General features: G+C 46.8%; 1 protein-coding gene across 1 annotated transcript in view; it reads right to left on the bottom strand.

Annotated features, from left to right (window-relative positions):
• Window positions 1-19542, bottom strand: part of LOC122808586 (exocyst complex component 3-like protein) — a 507273-nt gene that overhangs the window by 412351 nt on the left and 75380 nt on the right. The gene's annotated exons all lie outside the window — the stretch shown is intronic.

Genomic DNA, 19542 nt, shown 5'->3' with positions numbered 1-19542 from the left:
GAAATAGTCCATTTATTTTGAAGAAATGTGAGATAACAAAATAATAAAAAATGCCAGATGTGCCTATAGCTGAGCTACAGTTTAACAAGGTGAGTGCATCTGCCCGTAGGTGAGCAGTGGTTTAACAGGTGCAAAATGAGTGCCCGTAGGTGAGCAGTAGTTTAACAGGTGCAAAATGAGTGCCCGTAGGTGAGCAGTGGTTTAACACGCTGAAACTGTGTGCCCCTAGGTGAGTTGAGCGTAATATGCGTGCTGATAGCCAAAGGAGGCGTAAACCAGCGTACCCCGTTTGCGCGGAGCTGTGCACCATGCCAAAAAGCTAACCGACGGGCAACGTTGAGCAAGCTGTATCAAAACTGCCTTTACACAGACACACCCCTCAGCCTGTTCAGACAGTCATAAAAAATAAAAAGCAGTGGTCAGGTTCGAACCCAGGATACTATACACCATAGTCAAGGTACTGAACCACTAAGCCATGACAGCAGTACCTATAAATGCAGTAATAGCAAATATATAGGAATGAATACAAAGTGGAGCATGACAAAGCAGTTTTGTGAAGTTGATACAATTCCAAAATGGCCAATCACAGATATATGCGGGAAAAATGGCCTATATAAGCCCCATAGGCAGGAATACACAGCATAAACGATTGTAGAACTGACTTGCAGCCAGAATGACAGGAGTAGGTGAGGGTAGTTGCTTTCGAGCACAGAATTGGGGTATTGAGGAGTCCAGATACATGGTCTGGTTCCTAGTCCACAATCATGAGGCCCAACTCATGCAGGGCCAGGTCCTGTGGGGAGCATATAGGGCTGAGGCGTGGGACTGGCTGGCTCATGATCTCACCAGTGCCACAGGGATTCCAAGGACTGGTGAGCAGGTTCGTCACCACCATGCGGACCTGAAGAGACGCAAGCAGGACCAATTGAACCTTTGGATCCAGGAGGCCCGGCAAATGCCCAACGCCCCACTACTGAGTAAGTTACATGTAATTATGTATGTAAGAAATTAAACTAGCTGATATTATGGAGATGTGTATTCCAATATTACTTCATTTATATTACAGCTGCAGGTGTCCGTTCTGCGAACCGCAGAGCCTATGGCGATAGGCTGGTGCGGTTGCACCACCAGGCAGGTCAGTAATCCTCTCCCAGTAACTGTACAGAAATATAAAAGTATGACAGTTAGCAAAAGAGTGCAGTGTAGTCACTAAGTAATAGAATGTGCAAGTAACAAGTGTAAGAGTGTTTGCAAGTATTGCTTGATTACAAAAGTGTGTTGCAGTCTGTAATCCAAACAGAAAAATGAAAATGTCTGAAATAGAGTCTGAAATAAAGATGCCCCACCTGTAATATAATAGTACACAACCTGCAGCAGGCTGAAAAGTACAGCTGCAGAAGATGAGCAAATCACATGTGTGAAATATACCCCTGTTGAAATACTGAAACATGACATAAGTGAGACTGCTGGAAAGGATTGTAATAACTACAGGTAAAACATGTCAATAAAGCCTAGAAGTAAGTACCATCCTGATTAGTAAAATGAAAACAAGTGAGAGAGTGTGAGAAAGTGTTATGAATCCACCAATAAAGTAGTAATAACCCCTGAATAAAGTATACTGCAGTCAGTACAGAATGAAATGCATGTGAGAAGCAAAACCAAACAGCAAAATGTGTTCAAAGTCTTGCTGCAGCTGGAATGTGTATCCCAAAATCTGGATATGTTGCTCTCAGTCTGCAATATGCAGATAGTATGATTGTGTGACATACCAAACATCCACAGTTGTCTATAGCTATATAAAACAAATGTAGCAGGATGATGTAGCTGAACAAAGCCAGATATCAATGTGTATGAATAACAATAAAATGTATATCGATGTAGCAGTAACAGTCCTATCACCAAACTGAAGTAGTTATCATATAGGAAACTGTAGTTAGAACAGTAGTGTGTATATATGTGCAGCTATTAGAAATGTACAGCATATGTATTGGTATTCGAAGGTGTTAATATTATTTTCTTCACCCCACCCTATAACCACATATAACCCATTCCACGTGAAAATGGTATGTGCAATCACAATTAACACCCCTGGACATTTGTCCTGTTGGGTCATAAATATTTGCATGTCCGTTGATGCATCTGCCCTGTTCATACATCCAAACCTGATGGCCTGTTGCCATCAATCAACCCTGCATGTTGTTGGACTGTGTATTGCTGTTCAAATTATGCATGTGTTATGCTCGCTGTTCAATGGTGTGAATATCTGGGTGTTTGGTTAATGGGAATACTAATGCATGCTGTTACAACTAATTGTGAATGGTATTATATGTTACTAACCCGAACTGTCATGACATAATGCAAAACATAGGACGACAGGGAAGGCGGGTTCCTGCGGACCCACCTCTCCCACCTCAGCTGGCGAGTGCACCTGGCACTAGTGCCCAGTCTGGACCCTCCTCCGGTGGCCCTGTGCCATCTGCGGGTGGAAGCGCTGCAGGGGATGGGGCTCACCCCCCCTCTGCAAGTGTGGCCGGAGGAGAACCACCACTCACCCCCCATAGCGTCCAGACTGTGGTGCGTACGGAGATCCGGGACTCTGTTCTTGGGCCCCTACACCAGCTTGAGGCACAGGTGGCACAACTTATGGGCATGCCTGTTGCCCGGCCTACACAGCCCCCAGCACAGCCCCATTCTGGGCAGTGAAGGAACAGTGGTAACTGCCCATGGGTGGGGATATCAGTTCTACTGTTGCCATCTGTGGGCTCATGGGCTCTGGATATCCAAACCTCCATTCCCGTCAATTGTGTAACCCCCCCCACACATGTCATACACCACCCCTGTATGCATCTTGTTTGTCTTGTCTGTTGACCTACCCAACATACCTACCCAGCTATACCGACTTCCTTCACCTGACATACCACTCTCACCTGAAAAAAAAAAAAAAGAAAAAAGGGCACTCTGTACCCACAAAAAAATTACGCCCCATACATAGCTGCCCATTCCGCACATGTCTGCTGGACATGGAAACTATCAATTACAATTGGCTGTACAACAAGTATTATTGTTGTCCTGACACCTCTCTCAGGGGTGGAAGGTTTCAAATGTCACACCAAATTAGATACATATGCACAGCTGTTGCTGATGAAGAAATGGGCAGGTATGGGCCTTACCTACATCCCTCCTGCAAATCCCAAGCTTGTTTCCATACTGTCTTACCCTCTTTGTGACCCCTTTTTCACCACTTTCCTGTCTCCCCATTTTCATTTCTTTCAAAGAAAATAGTGCGGGTGTGCACCAGAGTAAGCACTGTTAAGCGGTTGTAAGCAGGTGTGCGCGTGTGTGCGCGGAACAGAACGCCAGTGCGCATGTGGGAGCTCCGCACAAACCAGCGCTAAAATGGTTACAACTGCTTAAAAGTGCCTTAGTCACTCTGATTGACAGGTCCCGTAGTCAGTTCAAAAGCAAAATAAAATCCCACTGTCAGTCCCGAACCCAGGACCTTGGAAACAGTAGTCTGCATGACCTACCACTAAGCCATGACTCTTATACAAGAACAATGTGCTAAAATAAATATATCATGTAATAGTAGGAATGAATGTAAAGGGAATATAGGATGTGTAGTACACAAAGCATGTCATTTAGAATTACTGTCAAAACTAGTGGATTTCCAGAATAGTAGTGTGTGAACAGAAATAGCCATGCTAGTTGGTAGCTAGTAGGTAATAATGTCAGTTAATGTACATATATAAATGTATGTATATTTACATATATATATATATATATATATATATATATATATATAGTTGTAGGTGTCATTGTGCATACACACTTACTACAGGGAACAGGAGAGAGGAATGGAGAAATGTGAATCTACAACACAGCCTGAATCAGGAGAGAGATACTAACCTTTACACTCACAGAACAGTGTCCACAGCATACCAGCATGGCCCCCGCCCTTACAATCTGAAAGAGCAACGCCTATCTCACATACCCTTTTATAGCACTGTCCTGAAATCACAGTGAGAACTGCAATCAGTATACAACTGGCTGCATGCAATTAGAAATGCTGGCTTACAATTGGTGCAGAGGCCATCACATGGACCTATGCAGATACCTACAAAAGCATCCTGTACTAACACTCCACACATGCAATACGTTCATTGCACTGTCTGGAAGTAGACAGAGGGAGAGAGACAGACAGAGACAGAGAGTGAGAGGAAAAAAAAAATAAACACACGCTACACACTGAGTCTAAGCTGTCAGCAGTGACAGTAGCAAGCCATGCCAGCAGCAGCAGGAAGCAGAAGTAGTGGTAAGGCAACCAGCTGCGACAAACACAGGTAATGTAAAGTAGCAGGTTAATGTCTGCATACTGTGAACCCTCCAAATGTGTCATAGGTCTGTATCTATAGGTATGTCCATGTGATATGTTGTCTGTACGTAGTTCCACCAAAAGGGGATGACTATACATTACATGTCAGTCAGTGTTAGGCCATGATCCTGGCAGCAGTTGTCTGTGCGTTGCCCTCATCAATGGCTGTAGTGACTGTTTTGAAAGGTCAACCAGGTTCAAGAGGCAGGATCAGCCCATCACAAAGGCAAACTGGCCGGGAACAAGTGTCTGCAGGTACCCAATATCGCCGTATATGCATCCCATACTGAATAATTCCATAGCTTAGCAGACCAGGCCGGTTATGCTTATGATGCGGTAGTTCTCAGGGTCAGTAGAGGTGCCTCCTTAGTGGTGTGGGACCACTGTTGCTGTATGCTAGTGTTCAGGTACATATCCTGTAGTACGGCCAAGGTTAAATAATAGTCTTATATGTGGTTGTATGTCCTTTTGGAGTGCACGAAGCACACATTCAGGGATACCATCAGGTCACAGTGATGCTGTGTGTTCTGCTTTGCTGAGGGCGTCCCTCAGCTGGACATGTGAGATGATATGGAGGTTACATTCAGCTGTGATAAGTATTTCCACTTGTGGGGGAGAAGGAGGGGGAATACGTGCACCGAACCTGTCTGCAAGAATGTTGCCAATATCTGTGTGTTTGGTGAATGTTAAGTAGGTGTGTATTAACTCAGAGCATATCTGATGCGTTTGGTCCATATGTGTAACATAACTGAAGAAGGCCTTGTGGTTATCTATAGTGTTTGTGGCCATTTCCCTCCCAGAGTAGGCCGTGGCCATTGTTATGAGAGACCGTAGCATATTACCAGTGCTGACCACAGATGCCTTCCCTTAATGTGAATCTGCTCTGTCCTGCAGTAGCCTCCTGCTATTGTTATACAATCTGCCTCTGGCTGGGGTCCACCGGACAGGATGCCTAACCTTTGTGCATAGGGTCTGGGTTAGAAATGTGTGTGCAAGTTCCATGCAATCTGTGGGATGTCCATGGTATGCATTCGCAAAGGGGTCAGCAGTGTGGGTTGTGGCTTCTACTGGCCCAGTGGGCTGCATGGATACCATCTCAGTCCTAACAAGTGAATAACTGTCTAATCACATACATATCAAAGTAGTCTACTGTGCTGGTTGTGGTGGTGGGATATGTATATCCATGCCGAGTAACTTGTGTCCAGATAACACTAGTGGATAGCGTTGCACATACAGTACCTTGGTATGAACCCCCAGAGTGAGGTTGTGCATTGGACCTGTCGCAGTGTGCTGACTGATGGGGCATGCTACTATGTTGTATGGGATGTGGCAGGTATTGTTGCACAGGTGTTGGCTGAGCACTGATATCTGGCCATGTACTTGTGTATCCACCACGAGACACACACATGCAACATATGGTAGTAGTAGTATATCACTACACTTGAGTATCATGTATAGTATGTGTGCCATATATTGCTGAAATAGTCTGCTGATATCCTGTTTGTGTTCTCTTCCAGGGAGATGGCGCGTCAGCATAATCCCGCCTACTCTGCAGCGGAAGATGAGGAGATACACCAGAGCCTGATGCGGGATTATGACATACTGTTTACCCTCACCAGCCAGAATCAGCAGGAGAGGGCTGCACTGTGGCAAGACCTTGTCTGTAGGGTAAATGACATTGGCACGCATAATAGGACATATGAGCAGGTACGACATCACTGCAGTGATTTAATCAGAAATGTCCATCAGCGTGCGTCGGATATCCACAGGCAACAGGTTGCCACAGGAGGTGGGGTGGCAACACATCCCCCCTCACCAGACTGGAGGGGCTACTCCTAAGTGTTTTGGCTCCAGCCCCGGAACAGCAACAGCAATACACCTGCATCATGCTGGAGGCTGGATCCACACAGCAGCATGACATGGAGCGTGCAGGTAATATGCCATATGTACACGTGACTGTTCTGTACACTGTTAGTTTATGCATGTGTAAGGTGTGTCCGTGGTATGTAGCTGTCAACATAGTATGCAATTGTGCATGTGTGATATTGGCAATATCAGCAGCTGATGTGTGAAAGGCAACTGGTGTACTACTGCACTGTATCATATGCAGTATCAATGACACAGTTGTGCCCACTGACATTAATCTCCTCATTTCTGCAGGTCCCTCCGGTGTTACAGGAAGGCAGGCCATCCATGCTGGTGAGTGTGTTTAACAATAACTATAATAGTCCTGATAGTGCTAGTAATACTAGTGTAACTCAGTAGTGCTCTGTGTGTATACTGCGGGGTGTGCATGTGTGCAGGTGTGCCTGTGTCCATGTGTGCATGTGTGCATGTGTGCATGTGTGCCTGTGTCCATGTGTGCATGTGTGCATGTGTGCCTGTGTCCACCTGTGCATGTGTGCATGTGTCCACGTGTGCATGTGTGCATGTGTGCATGTGTACACGTGTCCACGTGTGCATGTGTGCATGTGTGCATGTGTCCATGTGTGCATGTGTGCATGTGTCCATGTGTACATGTGTGCATAAGTGCATCACTGGTAACATTGTGTGGACACTGTAAACTGTGTTTCTTGTCTTCCTCCCACAGGTTCTGGTGCTGCTCTGGTGTCCTGCAGCAGGGACCCTGAATCTGGTGCCACAGGTACTGGTAATGATGATATCTGTGTAATGGCACAGAAAGGTGTGTCAGGGTCCGCCATTGGTCAGCCAATTGACAGTACACAGCTGTCAACCCCATCATTGCGCACAGTCATCCTGCCAGTACATCCTTTGTCACCATTGTCCCTAGGTGATGGATAGGATACAGTGGGCATTGACCAGGGTAATGTGGTATCTGTGGCACATGCTTCCCCACACAGCAGCCATGGGCAGGGTCCTGCGATGGTACCACACAGACAGTTGCCCATGGGTTCTCGTGGGAGCAACCGTGAGCGTACTGCCCCTGGCAGACATGCCCAAAGAGGTCTGTCAACCTCAGCTATGTTTTGGGCAGTCATGCAGGCACAGTCGCGTATGGAAAGGTACACCAGACAGGGTCTGAGGGAGCTGAGAGCATGTCGCACAGCCATGACTGACAGTATGCGTTACATCGCGGATGCTATCCATAATTTCACCGATGTCATAGACAGACGTTGTGGGGACATATTGCATCAGTTCCACAACCAAATGTCCATGAGCCAGGGCAATGGTGGGCGGTTGCGGCATCGACGTGGCCGTATGCCAGCAACAGCAGCAGCTGGCAGTCAGCGCGGATGACAACAGGCCCACGCATGCCCCCATAGTGCCAGCAGCAGCCCCAGCAATGCTGGGTCTGTGCTGTCATCGGAACGCCCCAGGAGACCACGTGCACGTGGCTCTGGACAGTCCCAACAGGGACCTGTGACCAGTCAACACACTCCCGCTTCTGATGACAGTACCCAATCTGGCTTAGTACTGGATACGGTCCGTAGCACCCCTGCCAGGCACAGGTACCGTGTCCGTGCCCACAGACACTGATCTGTATGACCTGCCAGGTGCAGTCTGTGGCTGTCCACAAACCCCTGTATATGGCAGCCATGAGGTGGAACTGTGTGCGTGCATACACACATGCGAAATGTTAACACCTAGGGCTACCACATACATGCACACACTGCTCCAACAGTGCCCCACCCTGTACTGCTGTCCCTCACCAACACACATACACACACATGTCAATTGGTGGTATCAGTGGCAGACTCAGGCATACCTAATTCACACTCTGTGCATATGATGAAACGGTGCCACCTCCTGCAATCTCCAACATCATTGCGGGAACAGGTAAACATGTTGCTGATGCACAGGGTGACTATATAGAAGTGTATTAGTAGTATCATGTTGGTAACAGTACAGTGTGCTGATATGACTGTGTGTATATCCCAGCATGCCTGATGCAGTAACTGTATGACTGTCCTGAATTGTTATCTTCACCCATAGTACGTACCAAAGTGTAACAGCTGCACATTATTGCATACCGGTGGTAAGGATGTCAACAGATAGCCACATACATGGGTAGCACAGGGGGGAAGCTAATGCAAGTAGTGATATGCAATGATGGACATGTACAGTAATGGTGGCAAGTTGCCCACAACGACTATGCAATGTGGATGTTTGCATGTTGATATGTGTGCAGTACCAATGTAATCCAAATCACAATTAACTATGACATAATATCAGTTCTACCATGTGTATCTGCGCTGTGCATTCCTGGGTACATGTTGATAGTGCCTACATATTTGCACTGTTACCTACTGTTAGTGTTACCCCTTCTTTGTTGTACAATGGACTACTTCCAGCCCTGCTTACTGTAGCTTTGTTTGCATGCATGTTCGCTTGGGGTTCCCTGGAACACTGCTTCCACCTGCAATGCAGAGTTACAGTGCTTCTGTGGACTCCTAGTGACATCTGCATAGCGTACGATACGTATGTCAAGTTTACACATGACAGAACATCACTGTCTGTCCTGTTCGCATATACGTTGCCTGTGACACATTGCACATGTCTTACCTGGCATTTACCCACATGTGCAGTCATATATGCCAGTGCTATGAAACAGTAGCAGTACACCCACACATACACACCTTCAGTATGTTGTTCCCCATTGGCCCTATGTGTTGGTACTCACCATGGCAGTCACACTACTAGGGTAGCATGTGCAAAGGTAACCTGTGAATCACCTCTATGGTCCAGTTGTGGTTTATGTGAGTCATGTGGCAATGTCACAGCTGCCACACGTATGCAGTCAACCATCACCCTTGGCCAGGAATGTACAACACATGTGTGGGATGCCACCACATAGCCAATCTGGGGACTGAGCACTCTGAACCCAGTAATGCCATACCCTGTCAGGTGGCATGTCATACTACAATGACTACAATACCAGTCAGACATAGACACGCACTGACAGCAAGCTGAACACACTGGGGCATACGTGGGGACTCAGAATAGCATCCTGCCTGAGCATCACACACCTCCGCAGCTGGCACACAGGCATATGTTATGTCGGAACAGAGCACATACCACACATGGCACACACATCCCGTGTGCCACACACTCACAGCCTGTAGGGCTACACAACACACCTGCTACAGATGTGTCAGGTACCTCTCTTGGCTGCTGCAGTGGGGTCCCGCTCAACAGGCTGTACATGGTGAAGGTCACAGTGATATGCCTCTGGGGCACTATGGTCCACCACAAAACACATGCATACAGGTCAGTCAGAGGCATGGACACATATGACTCAGTCATTGACCATGCCACTATGGATGACCTGAGACATACCTCCCTGGACTACATGATAGGGAACATAGAAGGGATCTCCCAGCATGTGGCACGGGCCAGTATGAGCCTGATCTTGGTTGCCATCATACCCTCACCAGGTATGCTACCACTATATGTAGGAAGGGTGTTTTTTGTCTACATTCTGCTCAGTCTCCAATGTCATTCATAGGGTATCCACTGGCTGTCAACATGTGCTTACATGCTAGGGAAGCCACAATGATGTGCGGGGGCAGCTTGCATGTGACACCCATGGCCCAATGTATATTGGCGAAGCCCCTTGATACACACATACTGCCTTATGCTGCAGGACACGGATTACATAGCCACCTCCATGGGTATCACACAGGATAGAACACTAACAGTGCTGCTACACAACACCAGCAGTGTACACCGCAAGATGCATGCACTGGACACTGTCCTCAGCACGGTGAACTGCAATGTTTGTGCAGTACCAGAGTCCTGAGTCATGGCTCACAGGTGCAACCCATCACTGCCAGTTTATACCTCATACCATGCCTGTCATCCCCTACACATGTAACACACATGGACAGGGGGGTGGTATCCCAAGGCACCACAGATACACACACCTCCAGGTTTAATGGCACAGCACAAAGCATCAGGGCCTATTCATATGCAGCTAACAGTGTGTTGGACTGCTGTCTGGTTCATAGCCTGGCACACACAACCCTCCCATACACAGGAAACCCACCTATCCTCCATAACAACACTGGAAATATGACAGTCTCAAGAACGGTCTTTATATGACTGGACGGCATCCAGCCAAACATTGTGCGTGAGCATTACTGTAGCTACAACACACTAGTTGAAGGGTTCCCAGCATGTGGTCACTGAATTGCAGTGGAATGACATGTTACCACTCCCACAACAGGTGGGAACATGCAGCACCTGTACATCGACTAAATGTAGACTATATGGCACAGACCAGATGTGTATCCCCTGCTGTAGGTATTTTACCATATACACCCACACTGTATAGACACATACCGCGTGCGGCCCCTGCACAGTAAGACACAGTCATATTGTTATGCATTGCAAATACCATTTATCCACCCGAGGCATGTGTTAGACATGGTAACTACTGCAGGTCACAGGTATTTATGTGTATGTGTCACACACATACATCATGTGTGCATTGCCATTGCTGGTTTAGGCAATGGCATGCATTGTTATGCACAAATACCCACACAAGGTCATAATGTGTGAAACAACCACACGTGGCACTTGTGGGTTACCAAAACATACCTATCTGTACTGTGACAATGGTAATAGACCCAGTAGCAGAGTGCACTATTGGCATTACTGGCCAACTAGCCCTGTTTGACTGTGCTGATAGTGTGGTGACATCCCCTGTGTTTACTGGCGGAATATGCAGCATCTGGTGTATTGTAGTATTTGCCAAAAGGATCTGTTTTCTCACACTTGCATTTATACACACCCTACTACCCCCACACACACACTTGCCATTTGCAGAATTCATACCCCTACCTAACTAAGTCACAACACGTGAGAGAGACGCATTAGCGAAGCGCACTATTCAGATTACTAAATGGTTCCTCTTCTCTGGCTGTACTTATAGGGTGCTGACATCATCAGTGTTTTGAAAGGGTAATGTCCATCAGGTAGTGTGATCTCCTGATTGCCAAAACTAACATGTTTTTCATACAGAATTGCACACACACAAACTCCCCACATCCAAACACACACACACTTGCCATTTTCAGGTTTCAAACCCCTACCTAACTATGTTATGACACTTGAGAGTAACGCTGTAGCAGACTGCGCTATTTGGATTACTGGTCGGTGTCTTTTCTCCAGCTGTATGTATAGGGTGCTGACATCATCACTGTTTGGAAAGGGTAATGTGCATCATGTAGTGTGATCTCCTGATTGCAAAAAAGCACATGTTTTTCATACAGAATTGCACACACACAAACTCCCCACATCCAAACACACACACTTGCCATTTGCAGGTTTCAAACCCCTACCTAACTATGTTATGACACTTGAGAGCGACGCTGTAGCAGACTGTGCTATTCGGATTACTGGTCAGTGTCTTTTCTCCAGCTGTATGTATAGGGTGCTGACATCATCACTGTTTGGAAAGGGTAATGTGCATCATGTAGTGTGATCTCCTGATTGCAAAAAAGCACATGTTTTTCATACAGAATTGCACACACACAAACTCCACACATCCAAACACACACACTTGCAGGTTTCAAACTCCTACCTAACTATATTGTGACACTAGAAAGAGACGCATTAGCAGAGTGCACTATTCCAATTACTGGAAGGTTTCCCTTCTCCTGCTGTACTTATAGGGTGCTGACATCATCCGTGCTGAGATAGGGGAATGTGCATCCTGTAGAGTGCTTTCACAGTAGCCAAAAGGGACATCTCTCTCACACACACATTAAACCCCCTCCACACACACTGGGCAGTTGCAGGATTCAAACTCCTACCTAACTATGTTATGACACTCATGACAGACGTATTAGCAAAGCGCGCTATTCGAATTACTGGGAGGTTTCCCTTCTCCTGCTGTACTTATAGGGTGCTGACATCATCCGTGCTGAGATAGGGGAATGTGCATCCTGTAGAGTGCTTTCACAGTAGCCAAAAGGGACATCTCTCTCACACACATTAAACCCCCTCCACACACACTGGGCAGTTGCAGGATTCAAACTCCTACCTAACTATGTTATGACACTCATGACAGACGCATTAGCAAAGCGCGCTATTCGAATTACTGGGAGGTTTCCCTTCTCCTGCTGTACTTATAGGGTGCTGACATCATCAGTGCTGAGATAGGGGAATATGCATCCTGTAGAGTGCTTTCACAGTAGCCAAAAGGGACATGCCCTCACACACACACTAACTCCCCTCCACGCACACTGGGCAGTCGCAGGATTCAAATCCCTACCTAACTATGTTATGACACTTGTGACAGACACATTAGCAGAGCACGCTATTCAAATTACTGGGAGGTTTCCCTTCTCCTGCTGTACTTATAGGGTGCTGACATCATCCGTGCTGAGATAGGGGAATGTGCATCCTGTAGAGTGCTTTCACAGTTCCCAAAAGGGACATCTTCCTCACACAGACTTGCACACACATCAACCCCACTCATCCACACGCACACACACACACACACACACACACACACACACACACACACACACACACACACACACACACACTGAGCAATTGCATGGTTCAAACTCCTACCTACCTATATTATGACACTTGAGGGAGACGCATTAGCAGAGCACGCTAACCGAATTACTGGGCATCTGGTCTGCACCTGCAGTATTTATAGGGTGCTGACATCTTTATTTCTACAGAGGTATGTACATCTAGTACTACCTGTCAGGTGGGGGATAGCATATATATGCATTTGCAGCCACCTACGTCAGGGTCAGATATGCACATCGCACTGGCAGGTTATATTCTATACCATGCTTCATGACCACAGGACCTGTAACACACAATACAACCAGTCCAGAACACCACACCCACATCCAGGACACACACTTAGCTTCCCTGGGAACAGTGCCGGGATATGCATGTGTTCACATACACCATTCCAGTTGTTAACATCAGGTACAGGCATATTGTGTGTGGGAACTACTCAGGCCTCTACCACTTTACCCTACAGCCACTACAATTTGTGGGTCCATGTGCTATGGCAGAACCACACACCACAGTCACATGGGGGAATACATATTGCACCTGTCCATCTGCAACATGGGTACTCACTGTTCCACACCAGAGGTAGACCACCATTGTTGATATCTGACCATACCCACCTTTCCCTGGACATCCATATCCCATCCCCACCCCCAGGCAAGGTTGTCACTGCACACAAACTGTATTTAGCACAAGCAGACTCTACACTTGTGAAGACTGGGGTGGATGACTTCAAAGGACCCATGCTGGGGGACTATACTGGCCACTCAGCATAATCATTGACAATTGCATTCTATGAGCATGTGTACGGTTTGCATTGATCATGCTGTCCCACATATACCCATGGCTGCTCCACAACAAGACACCTGTCAGGTGTACACCAGCCATATATGAGCCGTACAACAGACAGAGTGAGCTAATATATTGCAGAGCTGTAGCCCACAGAGGGAGGACATCTGTGAACAGTTCCGGCACGGCACTTCATTCACACATAATCATCACAACACTGTGTTGACAGTGGAATTGTCCAGACAATGCAGATAGGGCTCCCCTCAGTCTGTTATTGATGGCCACTTACTGTTAGAGATCATCAGCAACCCTCTTCCAGCACACACCAACAACATGGCTGTGGCTTAGCACATTCAAACCCTGGGATCTCCACTGTGCCCCTGCTTGACAGAGGCACAGCTCACTAGCCTCACACATTGCCTTATGTGACCTACTTTACAGTGGCACAGTAGCCTACTATACTGGGGATGCAGATGCCAAGCACACTCTGGCTGAGCTGTCATTCCCTAGGGCAACAAGCCTAGTACTGACCTCTACACCCATATGTTCAATTGTCAGATGCACAATATTTGTTGTGCTGTTCTACTGTTTGCAGGTCTTTATTGCCATAGCATTCCCTGTTCCTATGACCAACTTGTGTATCTGTGGAAGATGTTTGCATATGACGGCGATCCACTATATCACTTATGTCTCTGTAGTCATTTACTGTGTGCACTGGGCAGATTGCTGTGTTGTGGTTGGTTCCTGGAATGACACGTACAAATACCAGATATGTGTGGCTAACTGCTAAACGGGGATATGGCCTAAGTGTGTGAGCATGCCCAGTTCAGCCTTTCCATGGCATGGTGTCTGACATATGCCTCATTTATCAAAGTGTGCGAGCATGCCCAGTGTGGGCTTTCCATATGTTGCACTATGAAGTCCACCACATATTTGGGTGTGTGTGAACTTCAACAATATCTCACGTTTATGGTTGTGTGTTGGGTGTCATGTTGTGTACTAACTGGCCAACTGCTTCATGTTTGCCACAACAGGGGTTATACTGTGCCTGTAGGGATTGCATGGGATACTTTGCAGACAGTTGTCAACATCCTTTCATAATGACCTAACACTGTAGTACCGTATAGTGTACTGGTTCAGTACTTTCACTTTGGTGGACAGTATCCTGGGCTTTAGTCCTATCACTGCTTGACATCTTCATAGTGAGCACAACAGACTGTGTAAGGGCCAGTTGTGCACATATGACCATGTTGCATTATGTTCAGATATGGACTACCTACACCAGGCTCGTCCAACATTGGTAGTGTATTCCACAACATAGGTGGACATTGGCAAACACTAGCGATGTTCCCTAGGCCATTTCTGATGCTAGTCACAGGGTGTGTTTGTCCTTCGACACACATTGTAACTGGAGTTTGCCATGACATATGTCATGGTTAGTATACTGTGCCTCCATCTACCTCTGACATAACAGTGATACCCAGGGTTAACCTACCATCTCCCATCCACTCATCGGGATTCCTCTTGAGGGATGTCGATAGGTGGCTCTCTGGCTAACCTGTACCGGGAGTTTACTCAAGAGTGGGGGTGCCTTCTGTGTTATGGATCATTCTGTACAGCTTGTCCTATGTATGTCAGTGCTGGGGTTCAGGTCTCTCATGTGCATAGCTAACTGCCATTCAGATTGTACAAGGTGCAGCATGTCCATTGATTCCAGGTTGGACATGGCTTCATACATCAGGCACAGCTTGCCTGTAGCTGGGCAGTATGGCAGTGTGTGGGGCTGCAGTTTGTTTACTCAGGCAACACATGGCATCTGTTCATGCTCTTTGCTACTCCTGGTGGGGTACTGTTGTGGACTTTACAGTTGATGGAGGTGTCTGCTGAGGTATATCCCACAGAAGCTATTGTAGTCAATTGTGACACTGATGAAGGATGACTGCAGAGCCACAGTGACCTCCCCTTATCTACATCTGACAACCTTCATGATTGGGTGGGTATATGGTATGTTTCTGCGAACACTACAGCCACATGTTTGTCCAGTGCAGGATATCTATCACCTTTTGTCCCTATGTCTCTCATTACATGTTAGGTACGTAATGGGTTAACACCTGTGTGGTAATTTGTGGGCACTTACTGTATATCCACAGTGGTTGTCTATACACAGTTCTGCAATTAGCATGCTGACATGGCTATGGCTCCAGTTGTCTGTTTGTAGGTGGCCCTTTTGTGGGTTGCTTGTGTCAGCTGGGGGTCGGATATAGTGGGCTGTTTGTACTCCTCTGCATACATGTTCAGTCACAGTCCTTCCATGTTGGCCTATACCTACGGGACATATATATACAGAACGGGGGGGGGGGCCCAGGCGCAAGCCTTGTAGGATGCCACTCAAATCTGCTTTGTAGTCTGACATGGATGCAGCATGTCTGACCATGTCAGTTCTGTCCTTGGTCTGGTTTGCGACCCCTCTACTGACATAGGGGTATATATTTAAGCTGGTGAACATATCCATACTGAACTCATAGGGTATTGTCTAGAAGCATATGCATGGTCCAGCTACGCTGTGTGGACCACATTGCCCTCATCAATGACCTTAATGACTGCTTCAAATGGGTCAAACATGTTTAGGGACAGGATCTGCAGTTACTCTGATGATGCCATATGTTTTATGGTGAAAGCGCTAAGTCTGTATTAAAGGATCATTTTACACCTACGAATCTTGTCCGAGTGCAGTGGTCCGAAATTGTGTGTTTTTTTGTTGGTTAGTTGGACCCTGGTTGGGTGCGCTGTATTTAATTTACTAGGATCTGCAGTTACGACAGCCACACTGTGTAGGGTCCAGTATCAGTAGGTCCACAATAGCTTTATGTCTGTGGTACATACTGATCCTTTCCATAGCTGTGCAGACCAAGCTTGTCAGGATCCTGGGGTGGTAGTTTGCAGTATCCATTCAGGCAACACCTTTGTTGTGAAGGACCACTGTTGTTGTACACTGCTCTTTCGGTACATATCCTGTGGTAAGGCTGACATTGGGCAGTAGTGTGATTTGGCATTCCATTATTCTTGGAGTCCATGTTGGCCTCAGCCCAGGACACCATCACATACCTTTGCTGCTGTGTGTTTTGCTTTGCAGATGATGGCTGTTACCTCAGCATCTGCAATGTCAGGGGACCAGCAGTCTGCTGGGATAGATATTTTGCATTCTGGGGGGGTTTGCACTGCACTTGTCAGGTTGTATGTTAGCAATATGTGTGTGTGTTTGGGATGTTGTTTGTAATATCTGTGTGATTCGGAGCATATCTGTGGATTCCCAACATGGTTCCTACCATCAGTTAAGTAAGCCTTGTGATTATCCTTAGTGTCCTGTACAATTTATATCTTCATAGGTTCATGGGTTCATACTAGGCTATCCACCCTAGGGCATTAGTAAGCCATGCCAGAGTGTGTGTGTCTTTCGCCTCCCCTTGCTATGTGACTATTATGGCCATTTATGATTTTCTTTACTGTGCCTCTGTCTGGTCATGACACAGTGAAGACCCCCAGTATACATGTATGATCATCCATCCACTTGGCAATATTCCTGTTGAGGGGTGTCAGTAAGGGGCTCTGCCTAACATGGATTGGGATCCTGTTTCTGGGTGTGGGGAGCCTCTGGGTTATGTATCTGTCCCTCCAGCACATCCTATTTCATTATGTGTTGAGGCTGACATCTGTCACTCTCACAGCTCCAATGGCTTTGATTTCCTGTGGTGGAGCATGTCCATTACTCCTGTGTTGGACATGGCCTTGTACAACAGACATACAATGCCTCTGTGTAGGCAGTCTGTGACTGCATTCAGCTGGGGTGTCTACAGCCAGGCAGCATATGACATATATTTCACACCCTTTATCCTCTTGGTGGGGTAACTTTGAGGTCTTCTGAACCTCTGCAGGTGTCACGTACGGTACATCCCAAATGAGTCATTGTACTAGATTATGGGTCTGGTAAAGGAACAGTACAGGGGCACAGTGACCTCTGTTGATGTAGATGTGAATCCTTTCATGATACGGTGTCCAATATCAACAATCTTCCTAGCCACATTGGCATTGTGAGTGTCACATGACAGATTACTGTCGACTTGTGTCCCTAGGTCCCTAATTACTCCTTGCATACATAATGGTTTACCACCTATGTGGTAATTTGTGAGTACCTTGTCTGGTATTTGGTGGGACAGTCATACTGTCCAGTGTCTTCAGGATGACTGGGTGGAGTTCTTGTGTGTGAGAGTGTGGTCTGTCGCATGCTACAGACTGTACAGCAGTTTTGACTACACTTAGGTGCACATGGGTGGTCTCCACTGCTTTGTGCATTGTCAGTTACCTGGCCATATGGGTGTCTGTGCTGCATATGGATACTCCCCCTCCTTTGATGTTTTGGTCCAGGTGTTGGGGCCATAACGCATGATATGTGGTATAACCTGGTAGTGCTGGTGTGCTATCACTAGGCTTGCAGCAGGCTTCTGTCACTGCACAGACATCGATGTTCTCCATACTGAGAAGTGCCTCAGGGCCATGCATATTGCAGTTTACACATCTGGCATTGGTCAGCATTACCCTTATGTTTCTTACCACTTATGTTTTCTAGGGTGGTGGGTAGTCTTTTTGGCCTTGCCTACATATGGCTCTATGGAGGTGGCAAAGGCCTTATCCAGTATCCAGACGCACAGGGGTAACAGGTGCAAGCCATTCCTGGAACAGCAGGATGGCCTGTCATGCTTGACATCTCAAGCAGACAGACATTAGACCCTCTTGGACTGCCAGCTGTAACTGTGCCACCTGTTAAAGATGATCATTCTGTGTTTGTACTGTGGCATCATTCTTGGTGAGGGTTGGATGCTGCACACGGCCAGTGTCATACCGGCCTGGGGTACATAATCTGAGAGTTCATCTATGTCTCTTTTCATGTAGTCCAGGGAGGTACATCTCTGGTCATTCACACCAGCATGGACATTGAGTGCATCATATTTCTGCTTGCTTTGGGGTGACTTGTGTTATGTGGCATATTGTGGCAGCCTACAGGCAGCTTACTGTACCCTTTCCCTTGTTCAGTCTAGTGAGTGGGACAGCAGTGTGTCTGCCTATACAGACACCTATTACAACTGTGTCAGGCATGTTGTTTCTCCTTCTGGCCTGTGACTGGCACACCAGCTTTGTGTACTATGTGTTGCATGTGCTATGTTTGGAGGTTATGGTTGCTTGTGATCTGCTTTGGAGGCTTCTGTTGGTGTGGTGTGTTTGTAATTAGGACCTCCGGGAATGTTTTTCTGTGTTTATGTGTTTGGTTTACAGTTGTGGTAGGTGTATGTGGGACTGGGTATGCGGTGTATGTGGTTACCTTCTCCTTCTGACTACTTTTGACAGTACTGAGTTGGGGGAGCTCAGCCTCCGGTTTGGATACATGGTTGCATCTATCACATATATTTGTATTTATTGGGGGGGAGTTGTTGTTGTCTGTGTACTTGGGACAGGTGTCACATTGCCTCTGGATTCACAGATTCTACTTGTTGTGGCTGGCCTTAGTGGATTGTATGTGTGGACATATGTTATTGCCATACTACTGATCAGTGATTATTTCCCTTTTTATGTTTGTTCTATCATGTGGTAGCTTCCTCATTCTCTTGCATGGTTTGGTAATGGCTGGTGTCCAGCATGCCAGCTGCCTGCATGTATGACATTGTGTCTTGTTGTTATTTGTGATTGCATACTCCAGGCATTCCTGGCTGTGTTCATGGAATGCCTGTATAACATGTTCTGCGGTGTGTCCCATATTCTGCACTTGCACAGGGCCTTTCGTGGATTCCACATCGGTTTGGAGAGGTGCAACCTATGCTTTACAC

Source organism: Protopterus annectens, chromosome 8.part0 (genome assembly GCF_019279795.1).
Source record: "Protopterus annectens isolate FY-2018-M chromosome 8.part0, PAN1.0, whole genome shotgun sequence".
Lineage (NCBI taxonomy): Eukaryota > Metazoa > Chordata > Ceratodontiformes > Protopteridae > Protopterus > Protopterus annectens.
The sequence above is the reverse complement of the archived record's forward strand: the minus strand, read 5'-3'. Positions and strand labels throughout refer to the sequence as shown.